Source organism: Maniola hyperantus, chromosome 8 (genome assembly GCF_902806685.2).
Source record: "Maniola hyperantus chromosome 8, iAphHyp1.2, whole genome shotgun sequence".
Taxonomy (NCBI): Eukaryota; Metazoa; Arthropoda; class Insecta; order Lepidoptera; family Nymphalidae; genus Maniola; species Maniola hyperantus.
The window spans coordinates 1,209,907-1,232,400 of NC_048543.1; the positions used below are offsets into that span (position 1 = coordinate 1,209,907).

Genomic DNA, 22,494 nt, shown 5'->3' on the forward strand with positions numbered 1-22,494 from the left:
GTTCGGTGCAGACGAAACATTTTTTTTTATTCAGATACAAGTTAGCCCTTGACTGCAATCTCACCTGGTGGTAAGTGATGATGCAGTCTAAGATGATAGCGGGCTAACCTGGAAGGGGTATGGCAGTTTTTATTAAACCCATACCCCTTTGGTTTCTACACGGCATCGTACCGGAACGCTAAATCGCTTGGCGGAACGCCATTGCCGGTAGGGTGGTAACTAGTCACGGCCAAAGCCTCCCACCAGACCAGACCAGAAATTTAGAAATTATAAAATTCCAAACCCCTGCCAGGAATCGAACCCGGGACCTCCCACTATTAAGACCACAGCGCTCACCACTGCGCCAGGGAGGTCGTCTGGCTTTTAAGGGGCAAACTGGTAATAAGATAAGCATAAGCATAATAAGTCATTATTGACATAGATCAGTACCTATATTTAAATGCGAAAGTGTGTTTGTTTGTTGGTTTATTGGTTTGTTGATTTGTTGGTTTGTCCTTCAATCACGTCGCAGCAGAGCAACCGATTGACGTGATTTTTTGCATGGGTATAGTTAAAAGACCTGGAGAGTGACATAGGCTACATTTTATCCGGGAAAATCAAAGAGTTCCCACGGGGGATTTTAAAAACCTAAATCTACACGAATGAAGTCGCGGGCATCAGCTAGTACTGAATATGCCATACTAGCTGACCCGCCCCGGCTTCGCCTCGGTAGAATTTAGAAGTTTGAGTTTGAGCTGGGGTTTGAATTTCCAAAAATCCTGAAACACTTATTTCATCATTTGTGACCGAAAACCCAAATACCAATTTTCATGCGAATAACTTGAAAAATGACGGGCTTTCATACAAATTTTCATCCCTGATTTAACCCCCTTGGTAGTAGAATTTTTAAAAATCGTGAAATACATATTTTTTTAATTTTAACAGAAAGCTTAAATACCAATTTTCTTCGATATAACTTTAAAAATGACGAACTTTTATACAAACTTCATCCCCCATTATTTAGGAGTAGAATTTCGAAAAATCCTTTCTTACTGGATACCTATTCTTTACAAAGACATACCCTCAAAATTTTATATCTCTAGGACCAGCGGTTTAGGTTCAACCCGATCCGTCCAGTAGTTTGAGCTGTGCGTTGATAGATCAGCAGTCATTTAGTCAGTCAGTCACCTTTTCCTTTTATATATTTAGATACAGATAACTGTATGAAGTGGGTATATCTTTAGGCTGTGGTAGGAGTTGGTTGGCGCTCACTCAATAAACTTATATCGAACTCGCTTGAGAGTTCTCGGAGTGGGCACGTGTCAAAGGAATTCCCAACTTGGCCGGAAGTTTCGGAAAAACTTTCTCCCTGTAAGATATCAGTTTTATGTCTACTGGATTTCCGCAAATTAAAAATTCCACTGAATACTGAGGAATTTTTTAATATCTGCGGTTCGAGTTGAAGAAATGTTTTAATTCTTTTTCAACAATTTTTCGTTTTACTAAGTAGGTAGGTAGTTAGGTACCTATATTTTACACGGCCTGGTTTTGATGATGAATAGAATCAGTACCCATATTATAAATGCGAAAGTGTGTTTGTTTGTTGGTTTATTGGTTTGTTGGTTTGTCCTTCAATCACCTCGCAACAGAGCAACGGATTGACGTGATTTGCATGGCTATATTTAAAGACCTGCATGCCTAACATGCGCACCACGAGAAAATTTTGTCTACGCATTTACTCGTCTGATTTGTATGAAGAAAGACGAGATAATGCGTAGACAAAATTTTCTCGCGGGGCGCATGTTAGGCCCTCTGGAGAGTGACATAGGCTACTTTTTATCCCGGTAAATCAAATAGTTCCCGTGGGATTTTTAAAAACCTAAATCCACGCATACGAAGTCGCAGGCATCAGCTAGTATCTAATTTTTTTTTGCCACTTCTAATAAAATATGATAGTGGATTTATCAATTTGTAACTTTACAGGCTAAAGTAACTCGATAATGATAATAGTAAGTACAACGGATAAACTGTGATAGCCTAGTGGTTAGGACGTCCGCCTTTTTATCGGAGGTCAGGGTTCGAACCCGGGCACGCACCTCTAACTTTTCGGAGTTATGTGCGTTTAAAGTAATTAAATATCACTTGATGTCTACGTCATAATAGCTATCTGCATGCCCGATCCTTCCAGTAGTTTGAGCTGTGCGTTTATAGATCAGTCAGTCAGTCAGTCAGTCAGTCAGTCAGCTTTTCTTTTTTAACGGTAATCCACTGATGAAGTCATCCGAGCTGTGACGCCGCGCCGGTGTGGCGCGTCACGCATCTGACAATAAAGATCGTTGGCGCCGAGGTATTTATGTTTAGGGTGTAGGGTGTAGGGTGTAGGGTGTGAAGGGGTAGGGTGTCAGGGTGTAGGGTGTAGGCAGAATGAACTGTGGACGCCATACTATCACAGGTCAAAATAGCAATCTGGGAGGGAACGCCCCGACTGCAATCTCACCTGGCGGTAAGTGATGATGCAGTCTAGATGCAAGTAAGCAAATTTGGAAGGGGTATGGCAGTTTTAGTAAGCCCATACTCCTTTGGTTTCTACATGGCATAGTGCCGGAACGCTAAATCGCTTAGCGGTACGGCTTTGCCGGTATAATGATTAGCCACGGCCGAAGCCTGCCACCAGATCAGACAGGATATTTAGAAATTATAAAATTCCAAATTTCCCCCGCCGGTAATCGAACCCGGGGCGTCCCACTGATAAGAGCACAGCGCTCACCACTGGGCCAGTGAGGTTGTCTAGCCTGCTGCATCTGTGAGGTTATTCTGTAAGTATTCTGCTGTGTTGAGTACAGCAGATACCATTTCTGCATCGATATAAATGACAAGAATTGGTCAAGCGAACAAAATTTTTACGGTTTAGAAACCAAATAAATCAGTGCCACCTCTTAGATACTAATGAACGACTTTCGGACGAATCGTTGAGTTGAGTTGAGTTGAGTCACTGAGGTTGCACTGGTGCATAAGCACCAATGAGTCGGTGCCATTTTGTTTATTCAATAACACTGTCCATACATATTTACAGATCCGTGCCCTAGACTGAGTCACCCAAGTGAACCTAATTCTTTTATCGCACGCCCCTCGATACTAAAAACTCTTCTCTTTTGCAAAACAAAAGTCGTGTAAAACTTCCCCGGGTGGCTTATGCCTCATTTGGCAGACGATGAGTTTCCCAAGTCTATTTAAATTTAAAACATGTCTGTACGTACGTCTTACTATATTTGGAGGCAACTACAAATAGTAAAAACTAAAAACAAGTTTTTGGTTTTTGGCGTTCCGTACCCAAAACGGAACCCCATTAATGTCACTCTGTTGTGTCTGTCTGTCTATCTGTCCACGTGTCACACGCTCATTAAACTTATTTTTCAAGGGGGCTCTCATACATGAAAAACTAGGGGTATGTGGGGTATCATAGTTAAGAACTCATTGAGTAGAGTACGAATTTAGTTTTTATTTTATCTTAAAAATAAAGAAATGGAGGGCCGTCAAAAATGTCAGTCTTAGACCATTTTTGTGAAGTGTGTGCCCTGGGTCGAAGCCAGTGGCGTGCAATTCATAGAGGCATAAAAGTACTGCTTACCCTAGTTGAAACGACATTTTTCTTTATGACCTGCCATTCCATAGGTCTATATAAGGTGTATCTAAGGCCTATCTTACTAATGCTTACCCTGGCTTCGGACTCTGTGCACGCCACTGGTCGAAGCTCCCAAATTAGGAGGTGGACGTCTTAACCACTAGGCACTAGACGACCTCCCTGGCGCAGTGGTGAGCGCTGTGGTCTTATTAGTGGGAGGTCCCGGGTTCGATTCCTGGCAGGGATTTGGAATTTTATAATTTCTAAATTTCTGGTCTGGTCTGGTGGGAGGCTTCGGCCGTGGCTATTTACCACCTTACCGGCAAAGCCGTGCCGCCAAGCGATTTAACGTTCCGGTACGATGCCGTGTAGAAACCAAAGGGGTATGGGTTTAATAAAAACTGCCATACCCCTTCCAGGTTAGCCCGCTATCATCTTAGACTGCACTTACCATCACGTGAGATTGTAGTCAAGGGCTAACCTGTATCTGAATAAAAAAAAACTAGGCTAGATCACGTGATTTGGTCAGGAGAGCATTAATAGACCTGAGCCTCAGAAGTTCCTAGACTCGAACCCTAACTCACAGGTATGATTTATCTAACACAGTGGGATGAAACATGCCTCCTACGAAGCTGTAAGATAAATCTCTTGTCACCGGGATGCTGCAGTCCGCTCCGGCTCGTAATTAATCCACACCTCATGATTACGTCACTACACATGATTTGTGACTGTCATTCCTTCTGATGCCTTGAATGCTTGAAGACGAAAGCCTTACAACGAAGTGATTTAGTATTTATAAGCAACTAGATGATGCCAGAATGGAAGTTTTTTTTGTTAAAAAGAATATTAGCCATGTTTAATGACTAATATTCCCCTTTCCTCGCCAACTAAGCGTCAGGCTTGTGCTAGGAGTAGGTACGACAATAGTGCAACGGGCGGGGTTTGAACCGTCAACCTTTTGGTTTTCAGTCCACTCTTTTACCGGTTGAGCTATCGAGGCTCCTGTATGGATTACATACATATAAAGATAATACCGGGACTCATAGACCGACGGTATATTCCAACGGGATCTTAGAAAAACGTTTTATTCAGAAGTCGCGGGCAATAAGTTAGTCTTCTGCGAGCGTCGAACAAAAGTTAATTTATTCTGTTTCATTGATTCTAGCGGCAACATAGAGACGATTCCATCACAATACCCCTTCCATTCTACACAAACAACAAATAAAGTAAACAATTTACAATGTCGGGCCAAATGTAATCAGCGCTCGACCGGCCCCAATTTCAACAGTATAATGCCGTCTGAATATTCATGCCACATTTCCAAAAGATATCTTCCCAATCAAGCGTTGCCTGTTATTTCACGATATTGTACATTATCGCTGGCTGAGGCGAATAGCCTTGAACTCCATACCAGGTGTAATCCACATTAATATCTCTAATCTCTTGAAATTTGAATAGTCTTCTTCTTCTTCTTTAAATATATAAAAGGAAAAGGGACTGACTGACTGACTGATCTATCAACTCACAGTTCAAACTACTGGACGGATCGGGCTGAAAATTTGGCATACAGATAGCTATTATAATGTAGGCATCCGCTAAAAAGTGTTTTTGACAATTCAATCCCTAAAGTGGGGAATAGGGGTTTGAAATTGTGTAGTCCACGCGGACGAAGTCACATTAATATCTCTAATCTCTTGAAGAATGTCTTTCTAAATAAATATAAAAGGAATGGGAAAGGACTGTTGATCTATCAACGCACAGATAGGCTGAAATTTGGCTGCAAATAAGTAGTCTAAAATCTAAATGTACCACTTACCTATGCTATCCATTTTCATCATGCTGCAAGAAAAGGATTGCACTGGATTAGACCTTTGTACCCAAGATGCTGGCAGCATTACCCCTTTGGATGGCCAAACTAATTCGAAATTTCCTCAAAAAGAGCTCGCTTAAATTGTTGTAAATGTAAATTGAACTATAAAAAGAACTTTTAAAAGTTTAGATATTAACTTACATAACTACTGGTCAACCCTCAATAACGTTTATTCCACTTCTTGATGCGCCTTACTCACAACCTTGAATGGGAAGCTGGAAGAAATCTCTATTTAGAGATAAGCATTTCCAATGTACCTTAATTATTACTACTATGTAACTACAATTTTGGTACATGAAAAATAAAAATAAAATAAATAAATAAACGTTGAAACCAATATTTTGTACAAACACGATACACGGCTAAACAAACCAAATAAGCGATGAATTATACCGAACATAATAATATCGAATGAGCCAAACCCGAAGCAAGCCGAGCTCGATACCGATAACGAGCGCTCAGACAGATGGACAATACTACGAGATATCAGTATGTAGGGTGGCCAGCATTTTGTTACATGATGTTGTTTATCAGTACCCTTATTATATCAGTACCCGTATCATATCAGTACCCTTATTATATCAGTACCCGTATCATATCAGTACCCTATTATATCAGTACCCGTATCATATCAGTACCCTTATTATATCAGTACCCGTATCATATCAATACCCTTATTATATCAGTACCCTTATTATATCAGTACCCTTATTATATCAGTACCCTTATTATAAATGCGAAAATGTGTTTGTTTGTTGGTTTATTGATTTGTTGGTTTGTCCTTCAATCACGTCGCAACAGTGCATCGGATTGATGTGATTTTTTGCATGGGTATAGTTAAGGACCTGGAGAGTGACACGTTTTATCCCGGAAAATTAAAGTGTTTCTATGGGATTTTTAAAAACCTAAAACGCGGACGAAGTCGTGGGCGTTAGCTCAACGGTTGAAGAGCCGACTGAATTCCGAAAGGTTGCCGGTTCAAACCTCACTCGTTGCACTATTGTCGTACCTACTCCTAGCACAAGCTTTTCGCTTAGTTGGAGAGTAAAGGGGAATATTAGTCATAATTAGCAAGGCTAATATTCTTTTTTTAAAAAAAAAAAAAACAAGCTAGTATTTTTATAATATTTATAGTATACCTACACTTCAAGGAAATTATTAAATGATTTTAAATACATATCAAAAATTGCGGAGCGGCAGGAATGGAACTCGCGTCTCCTGGGATCGAACCCGACGCTCTACTATCTAAGCTTTACTATCACAAATTCAGTCACTGGCAGCAAGCGAAGCGGGGCGTTCCCTCGCCGATTGCCATTTCGACCTGTCGCGTACTATACTTATTACCTATACTAGCTTCTGCTCGCGGCTTCGCCCGCGTGGCCTACAGGAAACAAATGGATTTTTTTTTCAGAAAAAAAACATTATAAAATCAGGAAGCGCACCCTGAACAGCACCGAATAACAGATATAACCTTCCAACCCCCATTTCATCCCTTTAGGGGGAGATTTTCTCATAGTCGTTTCTTAGCTGACACCTAACCTCAAGAAAAAACCTACTTTCCAAATTTCAAGTTAATAATATCAATAATTAAAACTTTCCCATACAAATTTCATCCCCTATTTTACCACCCTTATAGGCGCATTTTCCAAAAATCCTGAAACACGTATTTCTTCATTTGTGACCGAGAACCCAAATACCAATTTTCATGCAAATAACTTGAAAATGACGGACTTTCATACAAACTTCCATCCCCCATTTAACCCACCTTAGGGGTGGAATTTCGAAAAATCCTTTCTTAGTGGATACCTACTCTTTACAAAGAATAGACCCTCCAAATTTCATGTGTTTAGGACCAGCGGTTTAGGCTGTGCGTTGATATATATGTCAGTTAGTCAGTCAGTCAGTCAGTCAGTCGGTCAGTCAGTCAGTCAGTCAGTCAGGACTTTGAATTTTATATATATAGATTATATCCTCAAAGTAGAATTTTTAAAATTATTTTTAACAAAATAAAGCCTCGATTCAAAGGGAGCTGACATCCGGTAATAAAGCAAGTTCGACGTCCACAATAGTGAGCAAGGGAAGTGGTCACCTTAGCCATAGATCACGGCTGACCAACTAACGATGGAGGCAGTGGTTTGTTTCACACAAAGCCACGATTTATCGGGCTGTTCCGTAATTGATAGGGTTCACACCGTAACAGAATGTACCACTTGTGCCCCGCGCGAACATTAAATCCGTACCTGATTTGTTATTTTTCGACCCGCAATTGGCTGTGGACGAATTGGTTTACGAATATATTTGCCAACGGGAACCTATTACTAAGCCTCCGCTGTCCGTCCGTCTTTTTTTTAATTTATAGACTAGCGCTTGGCTGCAATCAGACCTGGTGGCAAGTGATGATGCAGCCTAAGATGGAGCGCGCTTGCCTAGAAGATGCCTATTCACTCTTGACTTGAAGGTCGTCGTCGTGATCAACCCATCGCCGGCTCACTACAGAGCACGGGTCTCCTCTCAGTGTGAGAAGGGTTTTGGCCATAGTCTACCACGCTGGCCAAGTGCGGATTGGCAGACTTCACACACCTTTGAGAACATTTTGGAGAACTCTCAGGCATGCAGGTTTCCTCACGATGTTTTCCTTCACCGTTAAAGCAAGTGATATTATAATTACTTAAAAACGCACATAACTCTGAAAAGTTAGAGGTGCGTGCCCGGGATCGAACCCCCGACCTCCGATTGGAAGGCGGACGTCCTAACCACTAGGCTACCACAGCTTCCGCTTTTCAGCTTGACTTGAAGGTACCCATATTATAATTGGAGGGGAAAACTGATACTGGAAGGGTGTTCCAAATCTTATCTAATTATATATCTTCCGTTTTCAGTCCTAGTCCTAGACATACACAAAGTTATAGTACGCGACAGTTCGAGAAGGCAATCGAGGTGGGGACGACCTGCACACCCGCACAGCCCCCGCGTTAACCCGGTGCGGACGAATACGGGCGCTGTGCTGGTGTGCAGAGCGTCCCCCCGCCTTATACCCCGATTGCCATCTCGACCTGTCGCGAACTACACGTCAGTAGGTAACAGATGTATACACATCGCCATCCCTGGAGCTAAATCTCGAGAACGTCCAAGAAAGCGTTGGATAGACGTTTTGAGAACAGACCTCAGAGCCTAAAAGGGAGAGTTAAAAAATGAAAATAAAGAATCTACTACCTCTTGGGAATGCCCTTCCTACCGCGAGAAATTCGGCGGTTGCTCTTTAAAAAACATTTATGTAAGACAATTAATTCCAAATTACAGCACGTCCCGTTCCCAGGAATCTCCAAGTTTAATTAAAGACTCGGCCAGAATTAATAAGCTTCACTTGTATTGAATAGAACGCATAAACATTTGGCATTTGGACGTGACTATCCTAATGATAATCTTTTATGGAATTGCCAGAAAATCTGGCATTGCTGGCGATCATTAAGTGCTTGTTCACGTACAAAACGCGGGTGCGGGAGCGGTGGCGGGCGCGGTTGACTTGGCGAGTTCGTGTTCACATTGGCCGCCAGGTGTTTGCGCCAGCGATAAGTTCATACTGGTTGAACTTACCTGACGCGGTGATTGTTTCTTCCGAGGGGTACTTCTGAGATCTCTGGGAGCAGATCAGGCACAAGAGGCAGAGTAGCTCAGAGATGCGACAGCGACGGAGAGGAGGAAGACGATGTTCTACTTGTGATGGTTTCCCTGGCACAGTGGTGTGCGCCTTTAGAATAATACGTAGCAGGTCGCAAGTTCGATTCAGAGCTGGGATCTTGAGAACTTTTGATTTTAAACTTATCTCTGGTCTGTGCAATACGCCTACGCAATGACAGGAGAGGTACGCAATGACTGTAGTGGTACGCAATGACAAGAGAGGATGTGGGAAACAGGAGCCACCAGGATCAACGACAGAATCTCCTGTAACTGTGACGTCTGCCCCAGAAAGGGGAGAGTGGCATATAGGGACAAGGAAGCAGAAAGACATTCGATCTCGGTGCGAGATTGACGCGCGCGCCCAGTCGCGAGTTGACCACTTCGATACCTGTATTCCGTGACCTCACCCGCCACCGCGCCCCCGAGTTAACGTGAACAAGCACTAAGGCTCTCCGATAATATTGCATTCCATTCCATCTGTGAATTCCGTGGTTAATGAAAAATACGTACGCTGAGGTATTTCTCATCGACTCTTCTAATCTTGCAGAGCGAACATTCATCATGATCAACCAATCGCCAGCTGACTACTGAGTATTGGTCTCCTCTCGAAATAAGACGGGTCACAGTCCACCACAGAGCAGATTATCTTAGTGCCAAAATAATGACTAATTTGTGAGTAGCTCACGTCAAACTCATTATTTTGACTAATTTCTTAAACTATTTAAACTTAAATTATTTAAATTTGACTTTGACTTTGACTTTGAATGCCATAAGCCTACTTTGTCGTATTAGTTTACAAATTGCGAAAAACCAAATTAAATTTGAATTTCGCGGGCAGACCGTGTCTTTCATCTTAAGAGATTTCTACCAGAAGCTCTAGAATGTGCCAACAAAAAACCTAGAAAGTCATGAGTAGAACCTAAGTAGATATTTTAAAAACTAAAAAAATCTAGTACATTTACTTACTTCCTTTTAAAATATCGAACGCCTTTGTATTTTTCCCTTCGACGATTTCCAAATCGCGGAAAATAATTATACTCCTGTTGCTTTGAACTTTATTAAAAATCTTCTACACTTTTCCTTTAGACTTTTCTTTTCGATATTGAAATTCATTTTTTCTAACGATGCTCTTCGGTTAAATATTTCGGTCCCCGATCAAAAAGATTTCGGCGAAGAAAATAAACGAACAAGAAAATCCCTTTGTTAGATTTCAACTGAGCTGGTAAATGTCTTGAAAGTCTTTAATGACTATGTCCTATTTGTGATAACTTTCCTGCCACAGTGGTGTGTGCTAATACGTGGCAGGTCACAGGTTCGATTCTGGGCTGGGGTCTTGGGAATTTTTGATTTTTGACTTGTCTCTACGTCAGAAATGAAGATATTCATCGCGATCTTCAGATGGGCTTCGTGGACACAGCTATTAGCAAAAACGCTAAATCCCACGAACGCAGGCTCCATCAACATGTTAACGTCGAGGTCATCCAGCTCCTCGACAACACAGACCTAAAACGTAGACTTAAAGGACTAAGCCTTTTGAGCTAGTGTAGTTATAGTGAAAGTGTATTGCTAGTGCAATTTAAAGAACACAAGAACAAAGTGTCTTCCAATAAAGTCTTATAATTACTATAAGTATAAACAGCTAAGATAAGTCAATGGACCGATTCTTAGGTATAAGTACGTTTATAAGTTTACGTTAATATTATAATATTGCTTATTAGCCTCTCTCATTGGCTAGATTGTAATGAGAGTAAAGTACTGGTGTCGATTAAAAAAAAACTTGTCTCTGGTTTGGTCTGGTGGAAGGAGTCGGCCGTGGCCATGGTAACCAGTCTATGGACTAAATCGTGCCGCCAAGCAATTTAGCATTCCGGCCTTCGATATTGTCGTGAGATCGATAGTTACTTAGAAGTTAAAAATATAATATTATCTATTATGATTTGTCTATATAATATTATCTTTTTTTTTTTTTTTAACTCGTAAAGTCTCAACAATGTTTATGACTTTCAAGGTGCAATGGTGAACAAATGGTGGTGGTGTGGTATAAGTGGGAGATCTCATCTTAGTCTACATCATCACTTTCCACAAGGTGAGATTGCAGTCAAGGGCTAATTTGTTATGGAATAAAATATAAGTCAAAGTTCGTTCTATAGATCTCCTTCTCCTTCGTAACCTTTGCCTCTTCCTCTCACTTTCTACAGTAGAATTATTGTAAGTAAACTTTTCCTTCTCACAATAAACAACAAATACATAAGATAAAGGCACTAGATATTACAGACGACTCGCTTTTACAACTGCATTCAATCATTTCGACTCCAATTTCGTTTTAAGTTATACTCAAGTCACAGGATTAGGCGATTTATTATGTACTAGATGATGCCTACGACTTCGTTCACGTGGATTTAGGTTTTCAAAAATCCTGTCGGAACTCTCTAATTTTCCGGGATCAAAAGTAGCCTATGTCTTTCCCTGGGATGTAAGCTATCTCTGTACCAAATTTCATCGAAATCGGTTAAACGGATGGGCCGTGAAAAGCTACCAGACAGACAGACAGACACACTTTCGCACTTATAATATTAGTATGGATAAAATTCATATAGCTGGTATTATAAATTCAAATAAATTCCTTAAACATATTGTTATTATTCTTGTACGTAGTGCGTAAATTTTTACTAGCAAGACTAGTTTTCATCATCATCATCATCATAAGCCTGTGGACGTCCACTGTTGGACATAGGCCTTCCCTAAAGAGCGCCACCACACCCGGTCCTCAGCTTTCCTCATCCAGCCACTTCCCGCCAGCTTCTTTATATCGTCGGTCCATCGTGCTGGAGGGCGTCCCACACTACGCTTGCTTAAACGCGGTCTCCACTCAAGGACTTTCCGGCTCCAACGGCCATCGCCTCTACGACAGGCATGACCTGCCCACTGCCACTTCAGCTTGCTAATAGTTTGGGCTATGTCAGTGACCTTGGTTCTCGTGCGGATCTCCTCATTTCGGATCTTGTCCCTCAAGGAAACTCCTAACATAGCCCTCTCCATAGCTCGCTGAGCGACTTTGAGTTTGTGGACAAGACTAGTTTTAGTCTAAGGGTATTTTAAATGTTTTGATTAGGTAATAAGTTATACAAAATAGCTATGCTTATAATTTGGGCCACGCAAGAAGAGAACGTTCTTCCCTCCCTGAGGACTGCTATCACAGGCTACCGGGCAGGCTTAATCTAACGAATGTTACACTAACACAACTCTGGAAATGGGATTCGATTCCCGATTTAACTAAGTGCTTTTATAGGAAATGATTTTCGATTTCAGCGAGGGGATGAGCTATTAGGTCGTAGCTAAAGGTATTACAATAGTAAGGCTGCTGTTCCACTAGAGATGTGCTATGCAGCTATGTCAAAGTCAAATAATTTATTCAATATATAGTATGCGACAGGTTGAGATGGCGATCGATATGGGGACGCCCCGCACAACCACACAGTCCCCGCGCTAACCCGGTGCGGGATAACGCGCACGGTCTCATGATTTGACCGTTTCTATAAATGCTATAAGCCGAGCAGCGGAGCGTGTAAGATGCGCTATGAAAATGCGCCGCGTCGAGCAGTAGTTGCGCGACTCGAACTAAACGATGCGGCGACAGTAGGCAGAGCACGGTACCCGTAGTACAAGATTTTACGTCTCACCAAACGAAACCAAATTCGAGAGTCGAAATACTTCTGCGTTACAGTAAACTGGATCTTAAATGCCTTGTTTTAAAGCTCAAGTTTGTCTACACTTCTACAGCCAGCGCTCCAAGCGGAAACATTGCGAAATTAAAATCAGTGGCATTGAATATTTGACTTCAATTCAAGGCTATTTAGGTCCATTTTACTGTAACGCGGAAGTATTTCGACTCTCGAATTTGGTTTCGTTTGGTGAGACGTAAAATCTTGTACTACGGGTACTGATCACTCGCGCTTTCGTAGCTTCCATCCGTAGCGCAGCTCCGATCCATAGCGTAGGTCCGATCCGTAGCGTAGCTCTGATCCGTAGCGTAGCTCCGATCCGTAGCGTAGCTCCGATCCGTAGCGTAGGTTACATCCGTAACGTAGCTTTCATACGTAGTGGTAGCTATCATTTAGTTCCCATCCGTAGCTCTCACCCGTAGCACGCATCCCTCCCAAATAAAAACCTAGCTTCGTTGAACCCGTTGCCACCAATGCTAAGGCTATGTGGAGCAATGAAAATGATTGGTGGATACACATCCATAGCAACGTGTGTTCGGAGTCTTCAGCCGTGGCTATTTACCACCATACCGGCAAAGCCGTGCCGCCAAGCGATTTAGCGTTCCGGTACGATGCCGTATAGAAACCAAAGGGTTTAATAAAAAAAACTGCCATACCCCTTCCAAGTTAGCCCGCTTCCATCTTAGACTACAGCATCACTTACCACCAGGTGAGATTTCAGACCAGGGCAAGCTTGTATCTGAAATAAAAAACGTAGCATAGTACATCTCTGGTGTGAAAGCAGCCTAAGGTATTACAGTAGTAAATGTTCGTTCAAAGACAGTTTTAAGATAGAGTAAGTGAAGAGAATATTAAAAGAACTTTAGTAAGTGAGAGTCCTTTGAATTCCTAGTTATTTTTCTTTTGGATAACTTTTTCAACGGTGATTATAGATTTTCTCTTCGCTGCGATTTTATCTGATGGTGATAATATGATTTTGAATTTTAGTTTGAGATACTTATAAGGTCTGTTTTTTTATTTTTTTTTTATTTTCCCACACAAACAGAAAAAACACAATATTGGTTTCTTCGTGCGCTTGGCGGCTTGTCTGAGCACTGTACGCACCTGAGCTGCTCTACGCTGCACTGCAGGGCGCGGCACAGAGCGTCAAAATGTTATTTCTATCCTTTTGTATGGCGCATTCCGCGCGCTTCATCGCGTGTTGCTGCGCGGCGCGGCTGGAGAGAATATTGTGAAGCGCAGCGCAGCAACGCGCAGTGCAGCGACGCGCAGTGCAGCGACGCGCAGTGCAGCGACGCGCAGTGCAGCGACGCGCAGTGCAGCGACGCGCAGTGCAGCGACGCGCAGTGCAGCGACGCGCAGTGCAGCGACGCGCAGTGCAGCGACGCGCAGTGCAGCGACGCGCAGTGCAGCGACGCGCAGTGCAGCGACGCGCAGTGCAGCGACGCTAGTGCGACATACTCACCGGCGTGTCGCGTCGCTTCACTACGCGTACGGAGCTCGAATAAGATTTTATTTAATTTTATTTTCTATTTTATTCTAACCTTTCGGAATTCGGTCCGCTCCTTAACTATTGAGCTATTGAGGCTCTTGCTTGGCTAACTTCACACACTTTTGAGGATATTATGGAGAATCTCATTATCTCGGGCATGCAGGTTCCCTCACGACGCTTTTCTTTACTGTTAAAGCAAGTGATATTTAATTTCTTATACCAAGCTTTTTTTTTAATTTTTATTCAGATACAAGTTAGCCCTTGACTGCAATCTCACCTGGTGGTAAGTGATGATGCAGTCTAAGATGATAGCGGGCTAACCTGGAAGGGGTATGGCAGTTTTTATTAAACCCATACCCCTTTGGTTTCTACACGGCATCGTACCGGAACGCTAAATCGCTTGGCGGCACGGCTTTGCCGGTAGGGTGGTAACTAGCCACGGCCGAAGCCTCCCACCAGACCAGACCAGAAATTTAGAAATTATAAAATTCCAAACCCCTGCCAGGAATCGAACCCGGGACCTCCCACTATTAAGACCACAGCGCTCACCACTGCGCCAGGGAGGTCGTCACTGCTAAGCTATGATATTATACTTATGTATATTCATCTAATTGGTAGATAATGTTCCGTGCCACACCCGGCCCGGTCTCTGCGGCTTCACAATTCATTGATAACATTTGATTTGACGTTATCTACACTGTCACTGCATGATGAGGGTTCAACCTAAACGGGTACAAACACCCCAGTTACACTGTGATGCCTCTTGTTCACGTTGGCCCAACGGGCTTGGCGAACACATTCGGCGAATGTTTAGCAACTTGGCATAGATTTGCCACACGCGTGTCCTTCGACAATTTTCCGCAATGAAGGAATTCCCAGCCTCTAATGGATCAGATGTTTCCATTTTTAGGGTTCCGTACCTCAAATCTGTACTCGGCTTGCTGGCTTGCACGCTCGGCATTTTTGAGCCTGCTCATTTTCACACACAACATACTGAAATGCCATATAGCAATTGCTCAATAATATCATGCTTTTTGATGTTAATGTCATGGGTTGTGAAGCTGAAGTGGCAATGGGCAGGGCCCATAGTTCGTAAAACCGATAGACGTTGGGGTCCCAAGGTGCTGGAATCCTCGCACCGAAAGACGCAGCGTTGGAAGACCCCCCACTAGGTGAACGGACGACATCAGACGAGTCGCAGGGAGCCGCTGAATTCAAGCGGTGCATGACCGTGGCGTGTGGAAGTCCTTACAAGAGACCTATGTCCAGCAGTGGACGTCTATCGGTTGATGATGATGATGATGATGATGCTGTTAATGAGCATATTGTTGTGTGTCAAGTATGTAACATCCCTACGTCTAGCATGTAGGTACATGTACATTAAGTCTAGCTCTTAGGTATAATGTAGGTACAGAACAAAATTAGCTCAACAAAATTTAGCCCTGATAGCTCAACGGTTAAGAAGCGGACTGAAATCCGAAAGGCTGGCGGTTCAAACCCCGCCCGTTGCACTATTGTCTTACCTATTCCGAGCACAAGCTTTGTGCTTAGTTGGAGGGAAAAGGGGAATATTAGTCACTAGCTTATGCTCGCGACTTCGTCCGCGTGGACTACACAAATATCAAACCCCTTTTTTACCCCCTAATGGGGTTGAATTTTCAAAAAAACTTTATTAGCGGATGCCTACGTCATAATAGCTATATGCATGCCAAACTTCAGCCCGATCCATCCAGTAATTTAAGCTGTGTGTTGATAGATCAGTCAGTCAGTCACCTTTTACATATTTAAATGATTAAAGTGGCTAATATTCGTTAAAAAAAAACTGTAATAGGCAAGACTGATTAGTACAACGCCAAATTCAAAAGAATTGAATCGCGCGGGGTGATTTTATTCAACGTCAAACCAAACTTAATTAAATCCGCGATCCATATTCCCAATACCCAATCAAAGGTTTGCACAGAAAAATGGAAAACGTCCAAGTCTTGTAATTAGCTGTCGGGGTAAAAATAATAAAAAAACCCGTCAATACGAGTCGGACTCGCACACAAAGGGTTCCGTACCATTGTACAAGAAATAACACTTTATAACTTTTTTCTTGTGAAAATTTCAATTCCAGATATTACAGTTTATGAGATACAGCCCACTGACAATTAGGCTGACAAACGGACGGACAGAGAAGGCTTAGTAATAGGGTCCCGTTGGGTCCACTAAGAACACACAACCTATACCTACTCAACAAGTTACTACTAGAAAATAGCAATTTTTCGATTTTTACTTATTGTGTTCGGAAAGTTGTTTATTCAGAGAACAGGCCCATGTAGTGGAAATAAGTATCTATAGATGTACCGGAGGTGATTCCGTTTTACTTTTGAGTACGGAACCCTAAAAAAACGCCCAGTATGAATATTCAAGGCCGTTATTTGTCGAAGGCACGGGCTCTGAATTATTAATGTTAGAATGAATTCAATACTGTTGAACGATTCTTTGTAACAAATACCGCTTTGATTCTCAAAAGTTTTTTAGGTTTAGTATGGCTGCTTTGACTGTCTTTAAAATAGGTACCTACCTAAGATTTTTTACTCAGCACATTATTATCTTTTAAGCCGTTTTAATACCAGTCGTAATCAAATCAGAAATGAGGAGATCCGTAGGAAAACCAGAGTATCCGACATAACTCAACGGGTTGCACTTGTAAACAATTGTACATTTGTATTTGTATTTGTATTTACTTTTATGTATGTTCAAATGGGTTCAAGTTGCCTAAATAAATGACTATTTTATTATTATATTATTAAAGCTGAAGTGGCTACGGGTACGGCACAAAAAACCGATAGTCGTTGGGGTCCCAATGTGCTGGAATGGAACCTTGCACTGGAAGGTGTGTATGTGTCTCTGTGTGTGATGTGCGTGTATGTGTGCGTGTATGTGTGTGTGTGTGTGTTTATTAATCGTATGTCCTCAGTTATTATTGAAAACTTTGCACTATCATTAAAGCTATAAACTATAGCATATAGTAGAGCAATTAGCGACACGCGTTCAGAGTGAGTTGGCAAGCTCCTAGTCTAGAAACTAGACACATCTTACAAGCTCAAAGTTACGCAAAGTACTAAACTTTACTAGTCGCTTATACAGCAGCATAGGTTCGATACTTTGGCGCTTACAGCGCTGTACTTGTAGCTTTATAAGTAAGAAGTATTTCATTTCCGGTTCAAATCCTGACTGGTATTTTTGGGGTTCCATTCCAAGACTAAAGTCTCGTTGCCAGTGATATGATATGTAGCCGAGACATAGTCGCTAACTATGGGCCTCATAAGAAAGCTCAGAATCACTCAGCGGGCGATGGAGAGAGCTATGCTTTCTCTACGTGATCAAATCAGAAATGAGGAGATCCGTAGGAGAACTAGAGTAACCGATATAGCTCAACGGATTGCTATGCTCTAAGGCTGAAATCTATAGAGCGTGCTTAGACTTTGCTTAGACTTAAGACACTGTTAAAACGAGACAGCGCTATATCGCGTAGATAAATCTGTCTCTTTTTAACTAAGACTTAAGTCTGAGCAATGTCAAAGTGCGCTCTATAGATTTCAGCCTTAGAATGCATCATCACAACCATTAGGTAAGATCGCCGTCAAGAGACTTGTATCAGAATTAAAGAAAAAAGTCGCTCATCGCTCGTCGCATTGTTTGATTCAGACTTTAATTATTTACGTAACGCGTACATTGCATCTCCAGTAATGCCGCATCTACACTGTCCCGCAAGTTGGCGGAACAACTATGTACTGATCATACAAGTTTGGAGATGTGTCTACAACTTTCCCGCGGCTCGCGTCCCCAATAAGTCTTTAATGATCCAGACTATGCAGTAAGGTTTTGGGAAAACATAACGCGTGGCCACATAATCCATACTAATATTTCTAAATATATAAAAGGAAAAGGTGACTGACTGACTGACTGACAGATCTATCAACGCACAGCTCAAACTACTGGACGGATCGGGCTGAAATTTGACATGCAGATAGCTATTATGACGTAGGCATCTGCTAAGAAAGGATTTTTGAAAATTCCTATCCCTAAGGGGGTGAAATAGGGGTTTGAAATTTGTGTAGTCCACGCGGACGAAGTCGCGAGCATAAGCTAGTTATAAATAAGCAGGTTTGTCTATCTGACTGTTGCGAGCTTTTCACAGCCTCTCCGTTTAACCGATCTTGACGTTACTTTTTGTCCCGGAAATATAAAGAGATCCCATGGGATTTAAAAAAAAAGCTACATCCTACAGCTAGTCCGTTAGAACGTGACAAAATGATTATTTTTTGTCCTTATCACCGTAGCCACTTTTTTTTGTTTGTCAAGATGTACTTGTACGTGAGATCTTGACAAACAACGTGAAGTGAGGTTATGTTGACTCAAGTATTTTAAAGAAGTAATTGATTTGTTTTGTTGTTTTGTGTTGTTTTTGTTGCAGTATACTAGGCTACAATAGCCTTTTTGCGGATAACTGTGTAGACGGCTTCTTCGCAATCATACGGAAAAGGATCGCCTCAATCAAAAGTAGGTTGGAGAGAAGTCCTAACATTATCCTGAAGGTGATAGCAGACAGACAGGACAGCGCTCTCAAGGCGCACTGGATGTCTGCATTAGTTAATAAGTATATTAATTATATTAACTAACATAGAATAAGTTTCTTACTAACATACATTATATTATAATATAGTTACTAACATAGATTAAGATGGTTACTAACATAATATTGTGGGCCTTTGATGTCTGAGGAAATAAAGATTATTTATTTAAAGATTATTTATAGCCGAAGTGAACGTAAAATAGACGGAATAATATTTCACAAGTAAGTACCTCTGCTTGAGCGAGAGGGACTGAGGGGGCCACGCTAGTTGCATATCTGTTAATATATCTGTGCCCTTTGAGAACATTATGGAGAACTCTCGTGACAATATTTCAGCAATATAAAGAGACCATGGGCCCCGATTCTCTAGTCTCTCTCTAAACTAAATTTAGAGTATCTGCATCCTTTTCTTTTTACTAATGCTAAAAAAGGAACGGAACATGACTTTCACATTTAAAGACTCTAAATTTTAGTGCACAATACAAATTTAAACAGTAGGTTCGCGAGTGCATGCTAATATCACGGGTTTTACCATCTAAAAATTAAATTTAGAAATGTCAAACTACTTCTGTCCTTTTCATATTACAATAGTAAGAAGAGGGTGCGAATACTCTAAAATTAGGTTGTGCTTAGAATCGGTGCCAATCCTTGTTATTATTAGCAAGATGGATGTTCGATAGCGAGTACATGGCCGTGAATGTGCCGCCGATGAGTAACATACCACGCTCCATGGCGCGCCGATTACACTCTATAAATTATTATGAAGCAATCAGTGTATGGCAAAAGTTTGGCGGGCCTTGGGTGCGTGTGTGACGGGTCCGATTCGATTTTCATGAAGGATAAAAATCGTATGTACGAGAGCTGTGATGTGTAGTACGCGATAGGTCGAGATGGTAATCGGGGTTTGAGGTGGGGGGACGCCCCGCACACCCGCACTCACCCACACCGGGTTAGTGCGGGGGCTGTGCGGGTGTGCAGGGTGTTCTCTCCCCGATTGCTATCTCCACCCGTCGCGTACAATAGGTAGGCATAACTGTAACAATAGAAAGACCCAACTGGTCCAACCACTGTATTTTGGAACTGTATAAAAAGTTCTGAGGGTTAACCTCGAAAGACTATAAAATACACAAGTTGTTAGCGCGATTCAGGCTTCCTAGTGAGTGTTTGAAGGTACCTGTGGCGCCATCTAGTCTGTTTGTTGTAAATTTTGTGATGGCTGTATCCTTTTGTATTACGTATGAGTAGCGTCGTCTATATATCGAGACTTTTACAAGTAGGTACATCTATTACATCTGTACTAAACATTATGTATGTCAATTGATACATGTAATCTGTATAAGTACATCACTACCAGCCGATACACGTCATACTCGCAGGTCTCTTGTAGGGACTTCCACACACCACGGTCTTGTGCCGCCTGAACCCAGCGGTTCCCTGCGACTCGTCTGATGTTGTCTGTCCATCTTGTGAGGTGTTCTTCCCACGCTGCACTTTCCGGAGCGAGAAAAATTTAAATGGGATAAAACAAAAAACTCTATACGTCTAGCGTATGGCTATTTATTGTGTGATTTCATATGGGAAGAGTTGTCGTTTGTGTATCGTAACATATAAAAGACACCCGGCCTGCATGAGTTTCCGTAGATTTATTGGTAATATAATTTTGATTGATCGACGCGAGCGACGCGACGCGACGCGACGCGACGCGACGCGACGGTGTCGTGAGAAGAAGTTTTAAACGAAGCTTAGCGGAACCGAATCTTAGATCACTTTGTATATATTCCGGATACAGCCGCGCAATCACAGTAGACTTCAAGGAAGTGGATATTGAAGTTCGAGTTTCAACAAAACATTAATTGTTAACATATTCCTGCGCTCATTGAGCCGGCAGGGATTAGTCGGGATGATGGCAAGAGACCTGATGGATTGACGCTGGTTCCCTGGGAACGGGGACGGGCGCTAATGTGGGACGCAACTTGCGTTGACACATTGGCCCCGTGTCATATCAGGAAGACAGCATCAAGACCGGGAGCCGCAGCAGAAACAGCTGAAAACGGCAAGCGGCGCAAGTATGCCTCTCTTATAGAGAGTTACATTTTTGTGCCGTTTGCCGTGGAGACCCTGGGGCCATGGAGTCTTAGTGCTAAAAATTTTTTACGAGACATTTCACCGCGATTAATAGCCTCAACTGGTGACAGAAGGGCTGGCTCATTTTTTGCGCAGCGGATCAGCCTGGCTGTCCAGCGCGGAAATGCAGCCAGTATTCTTGGCACCATTCCACGCGGTCATGATTTATATAGTAATTAGATAAGGCTAGCTTTAAGTTTTATTGTATTAAAAAAAAAAAAAAAAAAAAAAAACATTAATTAATTTCTGTTTCGTGGGGGGGGGGGGCTTGTTACCACTCTTCTGGTAAAAAGTACCTACCTACTAGCAAGATTTAAACTTTGTTCTGTACCACCATTTGAGATCACGGGTTAATTAAGTAATTTCTTGAAAGCGTTGACAGAACCTAAGCAAACAGTGGTAGACCTTTGGTTAAGTAGCTTATTGGTGTGCAAAGTGACATGAGGACTGTGGAGGTATTAAAGTTAGCGGTTACCCTTTAACTGCGTCTGTTAAAAGGTTACCCGGATTACAAATAGTCCCACATTATGTACCTACACGGCAAAAAAGTGGGAAATACGGCGTCCTTAGAACACAGAGAAGAATTTAAGTTGAGCCACTAAGATTTCGGTCTGATCTTGATACTAACTTCAGTTAACCTACTATGTCAAGTTTGATTTGAAGGATGCTGAATTCATTTATAGAATCATAATATTTGCTTCGTTCAGAAGAAAAACGAGTGAAATGATGGGGGGGGGGGGAGGGTGGAGGATGACTCTTCCAACATCAATGGATGGTTTTTATTATACACATTTCATATACACATAAAATATTTGAAACAATAGTAATTTAGTAAATAGCCCTATATAGTTGATGATACCTCGATAAAAAATATGGTATTTATGCTATCGGTTAAAAATAAAAAATAAATGTTTCACAATTTTTGAAAATTCTACTCCCAAGGGGGTTAATAGGGGATGAAAGTTTGTATGAAAGTCCGTCATTTCTTAAGTTATTTTCATTAAAATTGAGCCGAGGCGGGTCAGCCAGTAAATTATATGACTCGGACGAAGTCACGGGCAAAAGCCAGTGAGTGATCTATAAAGGAGTATCACAATCATAGTAAGTGCCTGCAATCGGGCGATCGTTAAATTTGCAGTAAAGTAATTAAGTAAATGCACTGCTTGAATGAATCCGTGGACAATTAATTTCGGGGCGGTTTTCCAATTTATTTTGTTAAAGTTTCGCTTTATAGCGCATGCGGTGGACGCGAGAATTTCGGCCTGTTTCCTTTTTCATTTCTGTAGAATTAAGTGATTTTTCTGTTTCAGAGATCCGTACCTCCAGGGAAAAAAGGAACCTTTGTAGGATCAATTCGTTGTCTGTCTGCCTGTCTGTCTCAATAGC

The 22,494-nt window shown here is 41.9% G+C and overlaps 1 long non-coding RNA gene across 1 annotated transcript in view; it reads right to left on the reverse strand.

Annotated features, from left to right (window-relative positions):
- Positions 1–17,870, reverse strand: part of LOC138402681 (uncharacterized) — a 214,344-nt gene extending 196,474 nt beyond the window's left edge. The window contains exon 1 of the long non-coding RNA XR_011237034.1: positions 17,833–17,870. This is a non-coding gene — a long non-coding RNA (uncharacterized lncRNA). The remainder of the gene's footprint in view (positions 1–17,832) is intronic.
- Positions 17,871–22,494: the final 4,624 nt, after the last annotated feature.